This window comes from Morone saxatilis, unplaced genomic scaffold (assembly GCF_004916995.1).
Source record: "Morone saxatilis isolate NCDOM2014 unplaced genomic scaffold, NCSU_SB_2.0 Contig16, whole genome shotgun sequence".
In the NCBI taxonomy this organism is placed as follows: domain Eukaryota; kingdom Metazoa; phylum Chordata; class Actinopteri; family Moronidae; genus Morone; species Morone saxatilis.
Window position 1 is genome coordinate 13,050,180 of NW_023339718.1, and position 16,624 is coordinate 13,066,803.

Sequence of the window (16,624 nt, forward strand, 5' to 3'; positions counted from 1 at the left end):
TCACCACACTGAGAACAGTACATTGACTACAATACAAGGAAAAACAAGCTGACTCTTCAAAAACAAAAGCTCCTCATCTGAATTTTAGGACGGTTGTGGCATCAGTGTCTTTCTTTGAGAAACAAATATCAATCTATTAATTGTTACTTATGAATCACCAAAATGAAGAGGTGAGCACTGATGGACTGACGGTAATGGCAACCAACGTAATAAACACTTTGTTATGCTAATGGGAGACTCACAATGACTCCCCACTCTTCTCTCTTGCGCTCTCTCTCAGGCACAGTCTCACACACACACAAACTCTTCAGTTCCCTCCATAATAAGTAGTTAACATATTAATGTTTATTTGCAAGCATATTTTCAGATTTAACTGGTGTGACTAAAATCTATTCCCAGAAGCTGCAAAATGCAACTAAATGGAACTAAATGTAAGAATTGTGTATCTTGATGCTCCGTCATTGTAACTGTTCTCTGTATGTGCACACTGATGTAGACAATAATAGCAGAAGTGGTAAATATATAAATCTAATTACAATAGTAATTTCCTCTGCTGTCTCCTGCATCACGGCTCAGAGCAGGGCAACAGTATATTCATCCATCACAGAAATCACTGCCACATTGTATGTATAAATCAATTCTAAATGTCAGGCTGCAGACTATACATGCCAGAAAGGAGTTACCACTGATTTGCGAATATCCTCCAACTGACTGTGTAGCAGCTACAGGAGAAGAACGTTCACACATGTTGTATCCATCTAAGAACAACTTCCTCCGTTACAGTGACACAATCCCATGTCTGAGAGGTCTCTCTAAATGAGGACATCTCGACTCTAGTGTCCAAAACACAAAAGCAGGAGAGAGGTCTGCCGCAGCAACAATGGCCCGAGAGCTGAGACTTGGTGGAGTTGGGTGTCACCTTTTAGACAGGTTCCAAAGCTGTGAGCTGTCAGAGGCTGGCAGTCTGGCTCTGTTTTTCTTAAGCTGACAACAAACACTCAAGCCTGAGCCCTCTTAGGTGCCTTCCCCTGGGAAAAAAGACTATCACTGATGGAGTTGCTGTTCCTCACTTGTACTTGTACTCAGATATACAATAAATAAAAATAAAAAGAAAGGTTGGATCTCACAAATTCAGACAAGGCAGATGGTTCAAAAAGCAATAATCTCTCTAGCACACAAACACAATAGCTGTCATCTCATGTCACTCCCAAATAAGACTCAAAAGATGACCGCTGGTAAATTGCGAGGAGTTCATACGCTTGACTTGTGCACACACACACTTAGACACCCTCAGTGTACAGTCCACGACGGTAGGGCGTTGGATGTAATGAGTTTGTGTACAAGCTGTTTTAAATTGGCAGCTGGGAGTGTGGACCCCATCGCCGGCAGGTACAGCCCCTTTTTTGTACACTGAATACAAGCACACTCACACGCACACAAAACACACTGCTGCTGCTGCTACAGAGTACTTCCCTAACTGCATACTTCTGTCAATACCACTTGTCTTTCAGGGAGTGAGTCAACTGTTAGAGTAGAAGAGAGGAGTGTGATGGAGGTGGTTCACACCTCTGTACGTGAGTGTGTGGGTGTATGGATGTATGTTGTTTGCATACACTTCTACCACACACTTAGCAAGGGTGGACAGATGTCCTCCCATGTGTGATGAGTGTGGCAGGTATGGTAATGTGTGAACTAATGTCACACGACCACACCTTGCAGCGTGCATCACGTACTGATCCCACTGCCAACTACTGGAGCTGTAATTCACTCCATCTCCTCCTTTCAATCACTTCCACAATCTGCCCATCAGTAATTCATCTTCGGGTACCGCGCTCCCGCTCTCTCACTATTCTTATCAGAATATTGTCAGACTCTGAGGCACTTTAATTGACAAGTACAAGAAAAGAAAAATTTACTGCTCTTGTTAATGACTGATGCAGAAATTCGGGTCAATTAAGGACAACTAGAAACAGTAAAATCCATACAATAAATAGTATATGATCCATATTGCAATATTAAATGCATTCATCATTGTCTGCATTTGGGTTACACCACATAATTTCCCTTCCAGTGTGTAGTCTCTCAATCTTGAATTTCTTTCTGAATGACAATCAGATACAAATGTAAGGCTAAAAGCATGGGAAATGAAAGCAGGGCCACCATAAGCTCTTTGTTATTCACCTGTGAGCGCTGCGAGGGAGAGGTTTATTAGATGAAGAAAAAGAAGAGAACCCAATAAGCATTCGCTGAGGTCTAGACAGGGTGCTCTTGCTCTCTGCATCCCTCTTTCTTCCTTTCAATCTTTTCTACCTTTAACAAAGTCTTTCCTCACCTGACTGCTGAGCATGTGCACCCTTAAAAGCTCTCAGAAACACATTAATTTGCAGTCTTCCATCCTGCCACCCATCCGTCCATCCATCTGCCTATCCATCTATAAAGCAGCTCAGCTTCTCCCTCCATCCTCAGCGCTCCATCTGTCCATCACTGCTCATTACTCCCCGTTTTCCATTCGTTCCTCATATTTGTGACCATCCATCCATCTTCTTCAATAAACACAACAGAAACTGTTGCATGTAAGAATATATGAATTCCCTATTGTTGAAATAAAAGTGGTAGCCCTTTTTTACAAAGATCCACTCATGTGAATTCATCAAGCTAAATACTTAAGGTTTCCTGTGACTCCACAGGTAAAACCATTAAAAAACCCATGCTGTTGCAGCAGTTACTAAAAGTAGCATTTGTTGGATTGGTTTGGCAATAAGGAAGTGATTAATAGAGTGAAATCAGTACAGAAAAATAAATCAGAAACATCTTTAAGAGTCCAGGGAGAATTTCTCTGATTTACTCTAAACTAAGAAAACAAACTGCAGAAGTAAACACTTTTTTAACTCATCTGTATTAGTTTCAGGGGAAAAGATTTTATGGTATATATACATTTTCAAAAGACAACTCCAAAAGAATGCTGGTTTAACCTTGAATAGAAAATGCTCACACTCACACACAAACACAATCTCAAGTTTCTATATAGCAAAGGGAATTAGTCTAAACAGACAAATAGCTGTTTATTCTCAGCTTTATCTGCAAACTAATCCAGACAAACAAAAAAGCGTCTAACATCCCCGCTACCTGTGGCGACTTGATCTGATAAAAGTCCCCGCCAAAAAGATTCCCCTTTGTGCAAAACCAACTCATCATCTCTAAATGTGAACAATGTATCTTTCCCTGAAAACTAATTTCCCTGTGAAAATGGGGTTTTAAGTCTTTTGAGGCTCCTTTTAGATTCTAATAAACTAATTCCAAGGCCGATGCAGAGAGAGGCTTATTTCAATTTCACAAGGCTTTGTTCGAATTTGTTTTACATTATGATGCTGGTGGGCAGGGAGGGAGGCGGGGGGCAGGGTGCTGGGTGATGTTTTGTTTTAATGCATTCAGGTATCTTGTTTTGTTGTTTGCGCTCCGTGCACCATAAAGGGGAAGAAGGAAATGATATGTACCAACTCAGTCTGGTTCATCCACTCTCAATCTTTCTGTCTCTCCTGATCTGTTATACAGACAAATACTTGGATACTCTCTCTAGACAAAAATAAATAGTGTATATTCGAATAATAAAAGTCATGCTCTAAGAAATGCCTATCCACACTGGTGAAAAGAAGCCTGTGTCTGTACCACTGTAAGACTTTCTTTCTATAAAATAATATTTTCACTGCACATTACAGCAAAGTAAATCTCCATAAACCCAGTGATTATTCTCACTATTTTCCAGTCGGACTAAACAAGCCAGGCAGCCTCATACCAACTGTTGTAAGTCCCTAACAAACAAACAAACACACACACACACACACACTCATGCACACAGAGAGGAAGTCTGAAAAGTTGATCCTTCTCTGTTGTGAGTTGACAATCAATCAAACAGCTATAAAGACGGATTTCCTCACATGTAAACACCAAATAAAGAACACAAATGAGTAAAGTTGCAGGCACGACAACTAGTTCCTGGGGGAACGCAGCGCATGCAAAACTGTGGTTAAGATACAGGGTGCAGAGCAGTATTATAGTAATTGCAGCCACTAATGACTATAATAACATACCTTAACACTGGGCTGCTCAACTCTGGGCTGCCTCTGTTGATTGCAATCATTGTTAATTGCATGTGTTTGAGCCAATTAAGAACAGTAGCAATTTCAACTGTTGCCGCTCTGACTGGGTCCGTTTCATTGTAGACAGTTTACAGAAAGTCTACGCATGAATACTTTTTAACATAAAACTTCTGCAGAAAAATATAATTATGAGAACACACAAAAAGTTCAGAATATTCAGGAACAATCAATAACTTCAACAAACTCAGCATCATCACAGCAGCTCATGTTTGACAGGCCTTCCGCAAACATAAAGACTGTATGCGTTTGTGTGTTCAGATTAACAGCACTGCCATTGGCTGAGTAAGGCTGTAGCAGCCATTAGTTAACTGTTAACTCTCCAGGGGCAGAATATTGTGTCCGCATGGAGTGCATGTGCAGCAAAACCAATAAAAATGAATTTCCAAAGAGGACTTTTACTTCATGTGGATAATCATGCATGCTCACACAAACGCACAGATACAGTATACCTGAGGCAGACATGTAGATACCTCCCCAACACCGTAATTACACGCATGGAGGGGTGAGTTGGGTCAGCCAATATGAGTAGAAAACATATGCATACAGAGGGAAAGCAATAAAAGCAATACTTGAATATATATTATATCAGACATTCAAATGCATACGCACACATTATTCTGCTGTATCTTGGGTAGGCATAGGGATGCTCAATGTTTTTGTCATGCACTCTGACTCTACTGTAAAATGCCTCAAATAACACACACAAGCATGCCTGCATATATACATACATAAATATTAGAGCCTGACCTATATGGGATTTTTTTAGACCATTACAGATTGTGGAGGGAAAATTTCAATGATTATCAAAATGGCAGCCGATATAGTGAAATTACAAACATACTCAGAAGGTTGCTTTGTTAAACAAAGAACTTTATTTATTAAATTTAAATATTCTTTAACATGTTAAATAATTTAAAATGCTTTGTCAACCAACTCTCGCTGAAATTGCTGAGAGCGGTTTCTTCTCTCTTACTCTGTGCTGCTTACCACAGTATTATAAATCATAGTTCAATCTGCTGGATAACTTAACACAACATGAAACCAATATATTAACACAAGCATTAGTTTTTGGATGGATGGACGTTTTCTGTTTAATGAAATGCCAAGCCATGACATCATGCACCACGGTGCCCTCCCAGGAGGAAAGATAAAAACTTTAATAATTTGCTCTGTGATGTTTTACAGTCTCAACAAAGCTGTGGCATTGTGGTAACCTGCACAACGTCACAGGGTTAGAAAGAATGTGCCATGTTTAAGAGCTTTCAGTACTTCAGTTACAACAGAGCTGCAATGGTTTGGAGTTTACAGTAGTTTGATTCCTACTCCCCTGTTCTTAATTTCATCCAACAAATGCTGTAGGTACGTCTCCCCTACAGCCAAATTAACACTGTGAGTTTGATGTTAAGATACTGCTAATGCAAACTGAACATTTCTTAACATGTCATCACGAATTGGAAGGGTTTTATTGTGGAAGTAAGTGCAGTCACCAGAGTTTGAAACTCACCGCTGATTCTTTGGCAAGAGGGTTTTTTTTAGGCTTTTTGTCAGCGAGAATGGTAAGAGAGGAATGGTTAAAAAAAAGAAAAGAAGAAGAAAACACCCACGGTGAACTGCTTACATGAAAAGCTGAAAGCGACAGGTGCACAACACAGTTTGGGTAATTCTCAAGCCTCCAACATGTCATTACTGTGCCATCCTGTCATATGGAAAACCACTTATGTGTGGCAGAGTTGTTCTTACCAGAATGGAAATCCAGCAACATTCCTTACGCTTTTTCATCAGTCACCCATAATTGTTTTGCAGATGCTGGGTTACAATGATCTGCAAAAATGATTAAAAAATACCCACACACTGCTATCTCATTCCCAATTCTTCTTTTACTTCAGTTGGACATGACAACATTTCCACAACAGACCTCCTCACTTTTTTCTTTGGGCCACAATAGCAACAGTGGGCAGTTTTACAGGTCTTGTCAGCAGAGAGCATGGCTGGGTGGGTAGAACAGAGTCATGCTCATAAAAGATCACCCCTGCCAACAACCGACATGATGGAACCAGCTGGGCTAGCTAGAAGCTGAGGTAACATGTCATTGTATGGAAACTTCCAACTGGCTTGTACTGCTGTGAAATACTACCCCTAGAGTTGCCCAGGCTTATTTTAATCATTAAACAACAGCCTTCCTTCACTTTTACTGCATTTTTTTTTTTGTTACTTTTAGGAACTTAATAGCCTATTGAGTTTCCCCTTTACCAGCCTTTAAGGTTATAGGAACTATTTGCATGTATTGTATACTGCAGGACTGCTACTGCAATGGAAAAGTGATGTTCTAAATCGACTGTCTTCTAAAGCTCTAATGTACTGTGTACTCTGCCAACATAGAAAGAAAAATCCATCTCCCAAAATAATTTAAATTTATCATTCAATATCTCTCTAGTATGTCGTCAACTTCTTTACCAACTAAGGAATAAAGTTACTTTTCTATTTTTCAACAAGAACTTATTCTCATTTAATTGTCACTCATTGCTTCAATGTAGGTGTCAATTCATTTTAAGGATAGGCATTACGTACTGAAACAACATTTTCCAATTAACCAAACACCTCCTCACTAACTGTGGCATGTCTTCAGTTATTGTCTTTGTTCTACAGAAGCACCAATACATCACCATTTAAACCAGGCATGTGCATGTCTCATTTATTATCCCCATTTCACAGTTCTTTCTTGTAGCAATATAATAGCTTTTACTTATAATGTATTGTGTAAAAACAAAACATTTAACTGTAAGTAGGTGCAAGCTTGGTTATGACAATCGCATGACAATCATCCAGTTTTGAATGAAACTAAAATTAGCAAGCCTCAGGTGATAATTACGAATCTTTCAAGGTCTCTCAGTGTTCAAAACCAAACTTATTCATTAAGCCTTTAGAGGGAAAACAGGCTTGGTCAATCACTCATGTGCATGTTTACTGATTGAGATTCTCAAGGGATTAAATCCTGAACCTCACTCGCTTCACACATGTAGTTTGCACGCACACACTCCAACACACACTGCCAGCAGCTATTTCACCATGCTGCTGAATGCTATTAATTCTTGTGCCATATCTCCTTAGGTGAGAAACTGGTGACAACCAGCAACCTCAGTCAGAGAAACGTTCCTTCTCTCTCTCTCTCTGCTTCGCCGTCCCTCTCCTCCTCCCATCCCTCCATCTCCATCCATATTCAGCAGATCCAGGCATGTGCAATAAGGAGAGAAGGAGGGAGGATTGGGAGTGGAAGGTGGAGACGGAGAGGAGGGTGAGTTGGTGTGGGTGATTGTAAATTCAGCACCAGCTCTTCTTGTTGCGCAGGAATGACCCATCATTTCACACTGGGCCAAATGGCATGAATTCATAAATATAAATAACAGCAGCAAATTCGTCTTTTCAGGATGCTGTACAGAGGCACAGACAGGGCCATATTAGAATAAAGACGCCTTCCCTCTCACTATCTTTCTTATTATTACCCACCACACACACCTTTTGCCTTCTGTATCAACTTCTACATTTTTCCTGCTCCTTCTTCCTCACTCCACTTTTTCCATTGTCACTATCTGCTTTTCTGTTGCTTGTGTGCAAGTTCATCCAACTCTGTGATGATTCAGAGTCAGGCAGTATGTGGGAAGAGTAAAAAAGTGAAATGACAACATTATTTTACTTCCTTTGTCTTCAGTCCATACCTTCTCTATACTTGAGCTGTTGCTTTTTTTAATAAATGTTTTCCAATTTGGCGTAGGTTTATGGGTTAAAAGGGGTTTGCTTGAAGCAGCAAAAGAGTGGGCTGAGATTGGCCTGGGCGGCTGACAGTTGGATTGATAAGCAGCTTGGCTCTCCCTCTGCACAACCAACGCATTCATTTGCCTTTTGCACAGTTCTTCAGTCCTTTTCGCTGTAAATTTCCATATTTTCTACCCCCTTGATTGCTCAATTCTGTGCCTGTTTTTTTTTCCTCTTTGCAGCAGTCACACAAAGACACACACACACACACACGATCAAAGGTGTTATGTGGTTGTACTCATACACACAACGAGAGACACAATGAGAGACACACCAAGCATTAGAGCTGGGGCAGATACAACTGATTAGTCAAACTGCCACCTCTCCACACCACCAACGCTAATGGTTGCCACGGTAGTCAGAGATAAATATGGCCAATCAGAGACAATCACCGGGCGGGCTGAAGAGGCAGGTGAACTAATGACAAGGATGGAACAGAACGATGAAATTCTCTCACAGAGCCTGACAGTCATTTAGCAGGACTGAAAACAAGTGTTTTTCTCACGCATCAGGTGGGAGCAAATGACACCCACAGCCTCTCTCTCTTGTTCACTTCTCTATCAGGCTTGCCCCTCACTATCTCTCGTCGTCACTCCAATTCCATTTACCACTTTTCTGTAACAGAAACTCAAACCGGTAGAGGAGGGATCAAATAAATGTAAATACAGATAAAGTGGAGATAGAAATAGCACACCTCCATTGTTTCAACTGAAATTTAATGGTTAGATGAATACGTAGGTAAAATATAATGTGCTGCTGAGAAAGAGTGTCTATTCTTGTTTTTTCTCTCCCTACTATTCAGCTATTTTAATAAGAAAATAATTAACTGAATTGCTACCTCTAAAAATGGAAATCAGATCACATTAATTTTGTATTATTCTTTTTTAAATATTACCATTTTTGGATAGAAAAACTAAACTAATTGACTAAAGACATTAAACTTTACAATCAAATATGACAGCACCAAACAAACACCATATGCTTTGAACAATAATAACAACAATTAATAAAAATAAAGTAAATTAAAATTGACTTAAGAAATTTAAAAGCCTCTAAAACTTTATTAAGAATTTAACACTCAAAAACTCTGCTACTCTGTTTCAGCAGGACTGTGTGGGAAATCATCCAAACTGTTCTAATTTATGTTTAAAATTATTAATGGCTCATAATAAGTAGTTAGTCTAAAAAAGGTTTAGACTTACTACAATAAACTGCTTCAATTTACTGCTCTATTATATTTTGTTTGCATATCTGCCAATAGGCGACACCAATATTATATATAATATAATATAATATCTGTCAATAATGCCAATGTATCAGTTGGTGTCTAATTGGCACAGCTCAAGCTGAAAGGGGCCATCTCAGCACAGCATGTGATCCATCTAAGAGGTCCTCTTCATCCAGAGGACAAGCACATTACTTAGGCCAACACATGCAGCTTAAATCCTCTCCTGAGTGAATTTCAAATGGAAAAACAGAGCACAAGCAAAGAAGAAAATGCACTTAAGGGCACTTAATCACAGATGTGGCTCCTTGGTCTTAATCAGAAATGAATGAGGACAAACTGGAAGTGTATGGGACCACAGATGTACCAGCACTTTGTGGAGAGCAAAAGGGCATAGAGCCATTAATGATGAACACCATACAGTTATTCTTCTTATTCCAGATTTAGAGCTTTAAGCAGTTCTTCAAATAATAATGGTTTTAAAAAGCCCACAGAAAAAGGTCTTACCTGCAAGAACAGGGCTCACCTACTGTATAAGACTTCAGCCGAGGGCAGTGACAGAGATCTTAACTCTCTGAGCCACACATGACCTTTCTCTTTTATGTTTTTTTTTTTTTTCTTTTTTGCTCTCCCCCCGCTCTTCCCCTCTATTTTCCCTGAATTCGTGTTTTCTCTTGTTCCAGGCTGTTGCTGCAACAGGCTTTTATAGAAAATGAGCACACTGTTACATATCAAACAAAGGTCAGTGTGTGTTAGTAGAATATGGAAAATGAAGTCATGTCAAATCACACAGAAAGGTCAGTGTGACGTGTGCTTGAGTGATCGGGTATGACTTCCTGTGAGCAACTGTTGCCTTCAGTATAAACTAATACACATGACTGCATCTGCTGTAAGAGCTCATTCACAGGATCAATACCGGCAATCACTGAAGCATGAGCAAAAACATCCTCTCAAAATAACAAAAAAAAAGACTCCGCTAGATAACACTGTGTTCTACAATTGACTAGTAATGTTTTTTTTTTACATCTCAGACTTTCATTGCACAGCAGATAATTCTCCATTCATTTTGTATAACTACATTTTCTATTGCTGTATTGCTGCTGCCAGTAAACCACCCATTCCTTGAAGTGAATATTTATGTTTTGGCTGCACCTTAAGAAAGTAAACAGATGTAGACTTAATAGTCTCCATCTTCATGTATTATTTTCTGCAGTTTGGTATGCAGTTCCATGGAAAGTCATCATGTAGGTGTAATCACATAACAGCCGAGGAATATGAAGCCATTTTGCAGAATTAAGCCATTTCCCCATGATGTTTCCCAGATAGTTACACTCCCATACACTCCCATCCTGTTCACACTGTTAAACAAACTTAAGAGTGTTGTCATTAATACAAATCACTTGATTTAAACATCAGTGAAACTTTATGGGAACCTCTGGAGCGTCATATGCACCATAGAGCCCGACTCCGGTCTCCATTCCTCAAAGAAAGAAAGTGTTTTTTGGCACAGAAGAAATGTCCCACCCCACTAATGTTGCTCTGATTTAAGATGATAAAGAACTTTCAGTAAAATGAGTGCCATTGATAGACAGTGACAGCAGTAAAAAACAGAAAACCCACATACTTACTTAGAGCTGCTTGATTTCTAAGCCACATAGGATATTTATTTCTATTTGTTGACTATGCATTCATTTATCAGTGTATTTGCTGATTTCTATTTAGTTAGCAGACATAATTTTCATGTGTGTGGCAACATTTTTCCCACTTCAATATAGGACCTCATACTAGGAACAAATGGAAAGTCCTTCTCTTTAAAATGGAAGGCAACCTGCTGGCAACAAAGCAATAAGGTTACCTTGGAGGAAAAAGGCTTTATTTTGAAAGCCAAGGGTCCACTGCTGACACCTGAGTTCCATTGATTGAGCCAAGACAAACTGCTTTTATTGAAACATCAAAAAAGGTTGAAAAGGAAATAATCTTGACATCTGTGAGCCGAACTAGCATGCAAGACCAGTGGCCAATGTCAACGTACTCAGGTATTTATTCCCTTAATAAAAAAACCTCAACCTGGACCTGCGCAAGGAAAACAGCTGAATCAAGGATGAAGGGGGCTAAGAGGTTGGTCAAGGTCTTCAACCCCATCATAAACATGTACAGATGCACAAACACACACAAACTGAGGAGACTGACAGACATCCCAAGGACATGCTTGCTACTCTAGTCCCATTACAATTAAAAAACATGAAACTAGATTTATATTTTAATCTACACATACAGTACATGAGAGAGAGTAAATTAAAGAAGTCTGATGTGCTGTGGCCTGTACGCTCATCTCCCACCTATTTAATTGCAGCAGCTCCACTCTGGTTTGGGTCAAAGTGTCATTTGGTTCTTCTGAATTATTCAATATAGGATATTCCTACAGCTGTAGGCTCTTATTAGGCTTTTTTTCACATGGGTATGCACCTCTATTTGCTCCATGTGAGCAGAGTGAAAAAAGGACTGTGAGAATGCTAATTGATAACCCCCCAGGGCTGATAGAGCAGGTGGCTGACGAATCAGTGCAAGTATGTGAATGTGGTTTCATCATACTGCAGATCAAAACAGATGAAAAGACGTGCCAAGCACACTGAGGATGGTGTGTTTAATCAAGTAGCTGTGATGTAGCTCATGTTTGAGGAGAGGCTGGACCTCAGCAAGACACAAAGGAACCAATGGATGTGTAGCAATAAGGGACAGAAACATCAGCCAGGAGTCCTATCATAGCATGCCTGGGCAATGCTTACTGTAGCCTGACAAACAGACAGAACCACTATTTCATTTTCCTTTATACATTCAACCTGACACTGTGCTCATGTTATCCATATTCTTGTTTGGAGGGGAACATCCTTTACAGTTGACACAGAGGCTGCAGCAGCAGTCTATCCCCCAGGAACAGCACTGGGTTGTGAGATGATTTTGGCATAGTGGCTGCACGGAGTATGGCAACTTCTGCATTCATCATGTGACGCACACTGGCCCAAAAAGCATTTTTCCTTCACACAATCATTGGAAAAGGAGCATCTGAAAAACGGTGAATACATTTTTCTGGGCATCACAAATTCACAGGAATGACTCTTTGTCTTATCAGAATTTGATCCATTCAGTCCAATAGGACTTGGAAGGTCTAGAAGAGCTGTATGATTAAATGATCTTATTCTATTCAGGTGTGCGTGAAACCAACAGGAAGTTAGCTGGCTCGGCTAGCAGAAGTCTTCGATGTTCAAGCTCTCAACTGGCTTGAGTGGAAAAGCACTCTAGTGCGTGCACTCTGACCAAAAATTGCGAAAGTGTGAGCATGCCTGCAAAGGCTTTTTCGACATTATGCACCAAGTGAGCACCTGGAATTAAAACCTCCATGTCGCAGTTGCTAGGAGCAGTAAGCTTCACAGTTTTAACATTCAAAGAAATATGGTGAGTTGAGTTTCTGTAGGTTGAATTACCACCATTGTTTTATTGAATGCTGCTACATAGCTGGCTAGATCTGATTGGTCAACAATTCAAAGCAGCAATTCTAATACTAGAGGTCTGATACTAGACTAGTCATCCATGCTTAGTACACTCATTATATAATTTTATAATATTTTGTATTTGTTCTTCCATCTTTTATTGATAAACCTATATTGTGACATGTCTCAGCATGAAAAAATACCCCTATCAATATTGCGATGTTGATTTCAACCATATCACCCAGCCTCATATTAAAGTTAAACATCTCTCATCACGCAAAATAATTTTAACTTCCTACTCCACTCTCCTGTCCTCTCCATCACTGTCTCCTCCCTCTCTGTCCTCTTCACTTCCCTCTATGGCAGCATGATGGAGTAGGGATGTCTATGGAGAGGTATGACAGTCGGATCGTTGGCTGTCACATAGACCGATGTCCATCTCTACCCGCCCAGACAATTCTGACAGCTTAACAATGAACGTCTCAATGCCCAAACACCAGACACGCCTATGTGTATACATGCACACATACACAATCACAACACAGTGATCGGGGGCGATAAGATAGGCAAACAGGCAGTTATGCATGGATAAAGACAAACACAAATACTCTGCTACACAGACAGATTACTCCTTTGAATCTATTCTGGCAGCAAACGTGATACAAGCACACATTAGACTGCTTCCTGACATAAAAGGTAACCCCGATCGGAACGAAGCATTCCACAGCAAGCGTTGAGCAAACACTGTTTTCACCACTTACATATTTGGTTAAAGTATTGTGTTTTAAGAATAGCCAAGAAAAACACCCCAGCTGCAAGACTTGAAAACAATTCCCTAAAGTTGAGTTAAAAAAAAAATGCCCCCACCACTTTACTTTGACTTTGTTGTGAAAATTGGGCTTCACAAATGACAACCTACAGTCTTGAAAAGCTTTGCTGTTTCCACACAGAGAACAACACTTTTACTCAAACGCGCTTGAGCCCAGGATGTTTTTGTTTCCCTTTGCAGACTCAATGAGCTTACTGTAATGCCATCAGCCATTTCATTGTGCTCTGCGACTGTGAAATGGTTTTGCTTGCTTTCAGTCCACCCCAAAGATGGCTATTTATCACAAAGTACAATATTTTCTGCAGTTAAATTTGGGCTCACAGTGCAAGACTTCCAGAAACCAGTTAAGAAAACAGTAGTTCACAAAACAATCTAATCACAAGGTCCAGTTAGTACTGGAGCTTTCCGTTGTATCGCACAATCAACCTCATCAGATGAGTTTTGCCAGTTGTCATAGAATTACAGATGTTCAAAATTTTCATTTTATGAGCTCTTTAGGTACGTTAAGCAAAGTCCGCCTGCTGAAGAAGATGATGTGATTAACCTTGTGGTGAGATTTGCTTGTCTAAGACTCACTGATTTGTGAGATTTTCAGAGTTTTATCCTTTCAAACCAAGCTACATAAATGAGCAAAAACATTATTAACTACCCAAAACACTCTACAGGCAGAATATTGAATGTAAAACATTACGAAACAAATTCATGGAGACAGTAAATGTATGGTGTTGTTTTACTCTTGAAATCTTGTATTCTTCATCAGGACAGGTATCTGTAGAGGTATTTTTTTTTCCCCCGTTCCCAGTGTTTACAGTTGGGCAGGGGTTTGGTAGCCTTCCTACCAGCTCAGCTTCTTCAATAATAGATGCCTGCAAGACGTTGCTGTTCTATCTCCAGCTAGGGGGCTGTGAGCCAGCGGTTGAGATGGCTCGTGGAGGGTTATTCATAGATTGCACGTACACACGCACTTCCTATTTCACCCATGCAATTCTGCTCCCTCTTTTCCCAGCTGCCCTATTAAACTGAAGAATCTCGGGAAGTGAAATGAAACTAGTAAATCTCAACTGCTTTTATGATTGACTTGATATGATTTGTATTATAATTTGGACCCCGTGCTCCTTCTCTCTCTCCCGTTGCCTCCCACCAACGCACTCCCTATCCCCTTCTCACTCCTTTCATTACTAAGAGTGGCTCTTGTGAAATAGGCCATAGGGTCTTCACAACACACATATGTTCATATGTATACACACATATGCGCACAAAGCCTCTTGCGTGCAAATGTACGCACATCCACACACACAATCTGTAACCTTTCTGTCCCTTGCTAAGCAGGTCTACAAGCAAGCTGAAGGCAATAGAAGGTGGACAGCTCTTAAACGTTTAGAGAGTCTCAGTTTGAGGACCAGGGGAGAAAGCATGATTGAAATGTGGAGATGAGATGAACAGTTATAGAGGAAAACTGAGATCTGACAATCCAATCAGACCCCTCCCCTGACAGAATGGGCTGAGCTCATAAATGAATGTATGAGAAAGCCTGGAGAGATAACCAATGGGCATAAGAACCTCAGAGCAACGGGGAGAATCATTATATCGACTAAGTGATGGACTGACTGACAGACTGACTGACAGACTGATGGAGTGACTGTCTGAATGGGCCCTTTGAAATGCAGGCAGTTTGAAGTTAGAAGTCTCAGGGTCTTTGACCATCAGACTCTAAACAGACAAAAGGCAGGAGAGGGCAGCTTATTCGACTACGAGCCCTTTAGCCTTCTGTGGCTTCATCAAAAGAAATGATAACCATATCTCCGACTTCCTCTCTGCTTGGCTGATGTGCCCTTGGGCTACACTTTCCTCACTGCTCTGTTTGTGAGTGCATCTGCTGAAAATGAAGGCCAAGTCATAAGTGCTGGCCAGGCCTTTCTACTTCACACTCAGTGCAGGGGCCTAAACACCTGCAATATCGTCTCTCTGAAATTACTTTTTTCCTTTGACACTTGGCCAATGAGAACTCAAAAACTGGTCTTATCTGTGGAACAGCAGAGTGAAGGCTTCACCCTCTGTAGCCTTTTGAACCATACTTTGAAGATAGCATTAATTTACAGACATTTTACACAGTGCTATATGAGTGACACTATATGTTCTGAGACAGAGTATTGTGCCTTGAGTCCATATCCTCGTCACAGTCATCGTGACTCAGAATTCAGTTCTCCCAGCAAACCTTGTCATGCTGTTTTTCCAGGCTCTAACCACTCTATCTTTCTTAGTACAGCAAAAAAATAAAAAATCTTAAAAAAGGAATCCAATCTCTCAGGTCCCTCTGCAGCGAGAAACGACTCTGGCCGAGCTTCTGACACAGCCACAGAAGGGCCTGCAGCCACACATCTGTCACCAAAGCCAAATGACTCACAGAAGCCCGGGCCCAGTTACCTGCTAGGGCCCCATGTCTGTCCCAGTTGCTGACCACAGGAACACACATGTACATACTTTTACACAGGCAGGGTGACAAATACACACCTGCTACCCTGAACACTAACACACACACACAGACTCTCACTCGCTCTGCTTTTTCCAGTCTCCTGTGGATGGCACGTGTTCTTTCAACATCCTTTCCTGCCAATATCAGCTCTTTTTAACAGAGTAGGAGCAAATCATTCAGTCTATATTCTGTGGTGAGAGGCCAAGGCAAACTGGGCCTGTGGAGGCAATGGAATAGGAGCTGCTGGCACCAGGAGAGGAGAGGAGAGGAGAGATCGGAGAAGGGGGTGTGGCACAGGAAGCACATTAAATCTATCTGTATGGTAATACTATTACCTCCCATCTGATCAGCATGGTCCCCTCCACATTCACTGGCTACCTTCTAGCTTTCATTAGCAACATGAATTATGGATCTGCCCTCGCATCTAAATGCTAAGCATTATGCCATTTGTGACGCAGTTTTCCACATTCTCTCTCTTTCTTTCCTGTCTCTCCTATCTTCCTCCACTTCACTCTCCCGATCTTTTCCAGAGCTGCCACAGACTACGATTACTGCAGAACTATTAGGGGCTGTGCTGAACAAATTTCCATACATCATATGCCCCTTGAGATACTGATACTGAGAGTTTGCTGATTTTATATG

General features: G+C 40.6%; 1 protein-coding gene across 1 annotated transcript in view; it reads right to left on the reverse strand.

The window, feature by feature from the left end:
* fbxl17 (F-box and leucine-rich repeat protein 17) overlaps positions 1-16,624 on the reverse strand; it is a 198,676-nt gene that overhangs the window by 76,968 nt on the left and 105,084 nt on the right. The window lies entirely within an intron of this gene.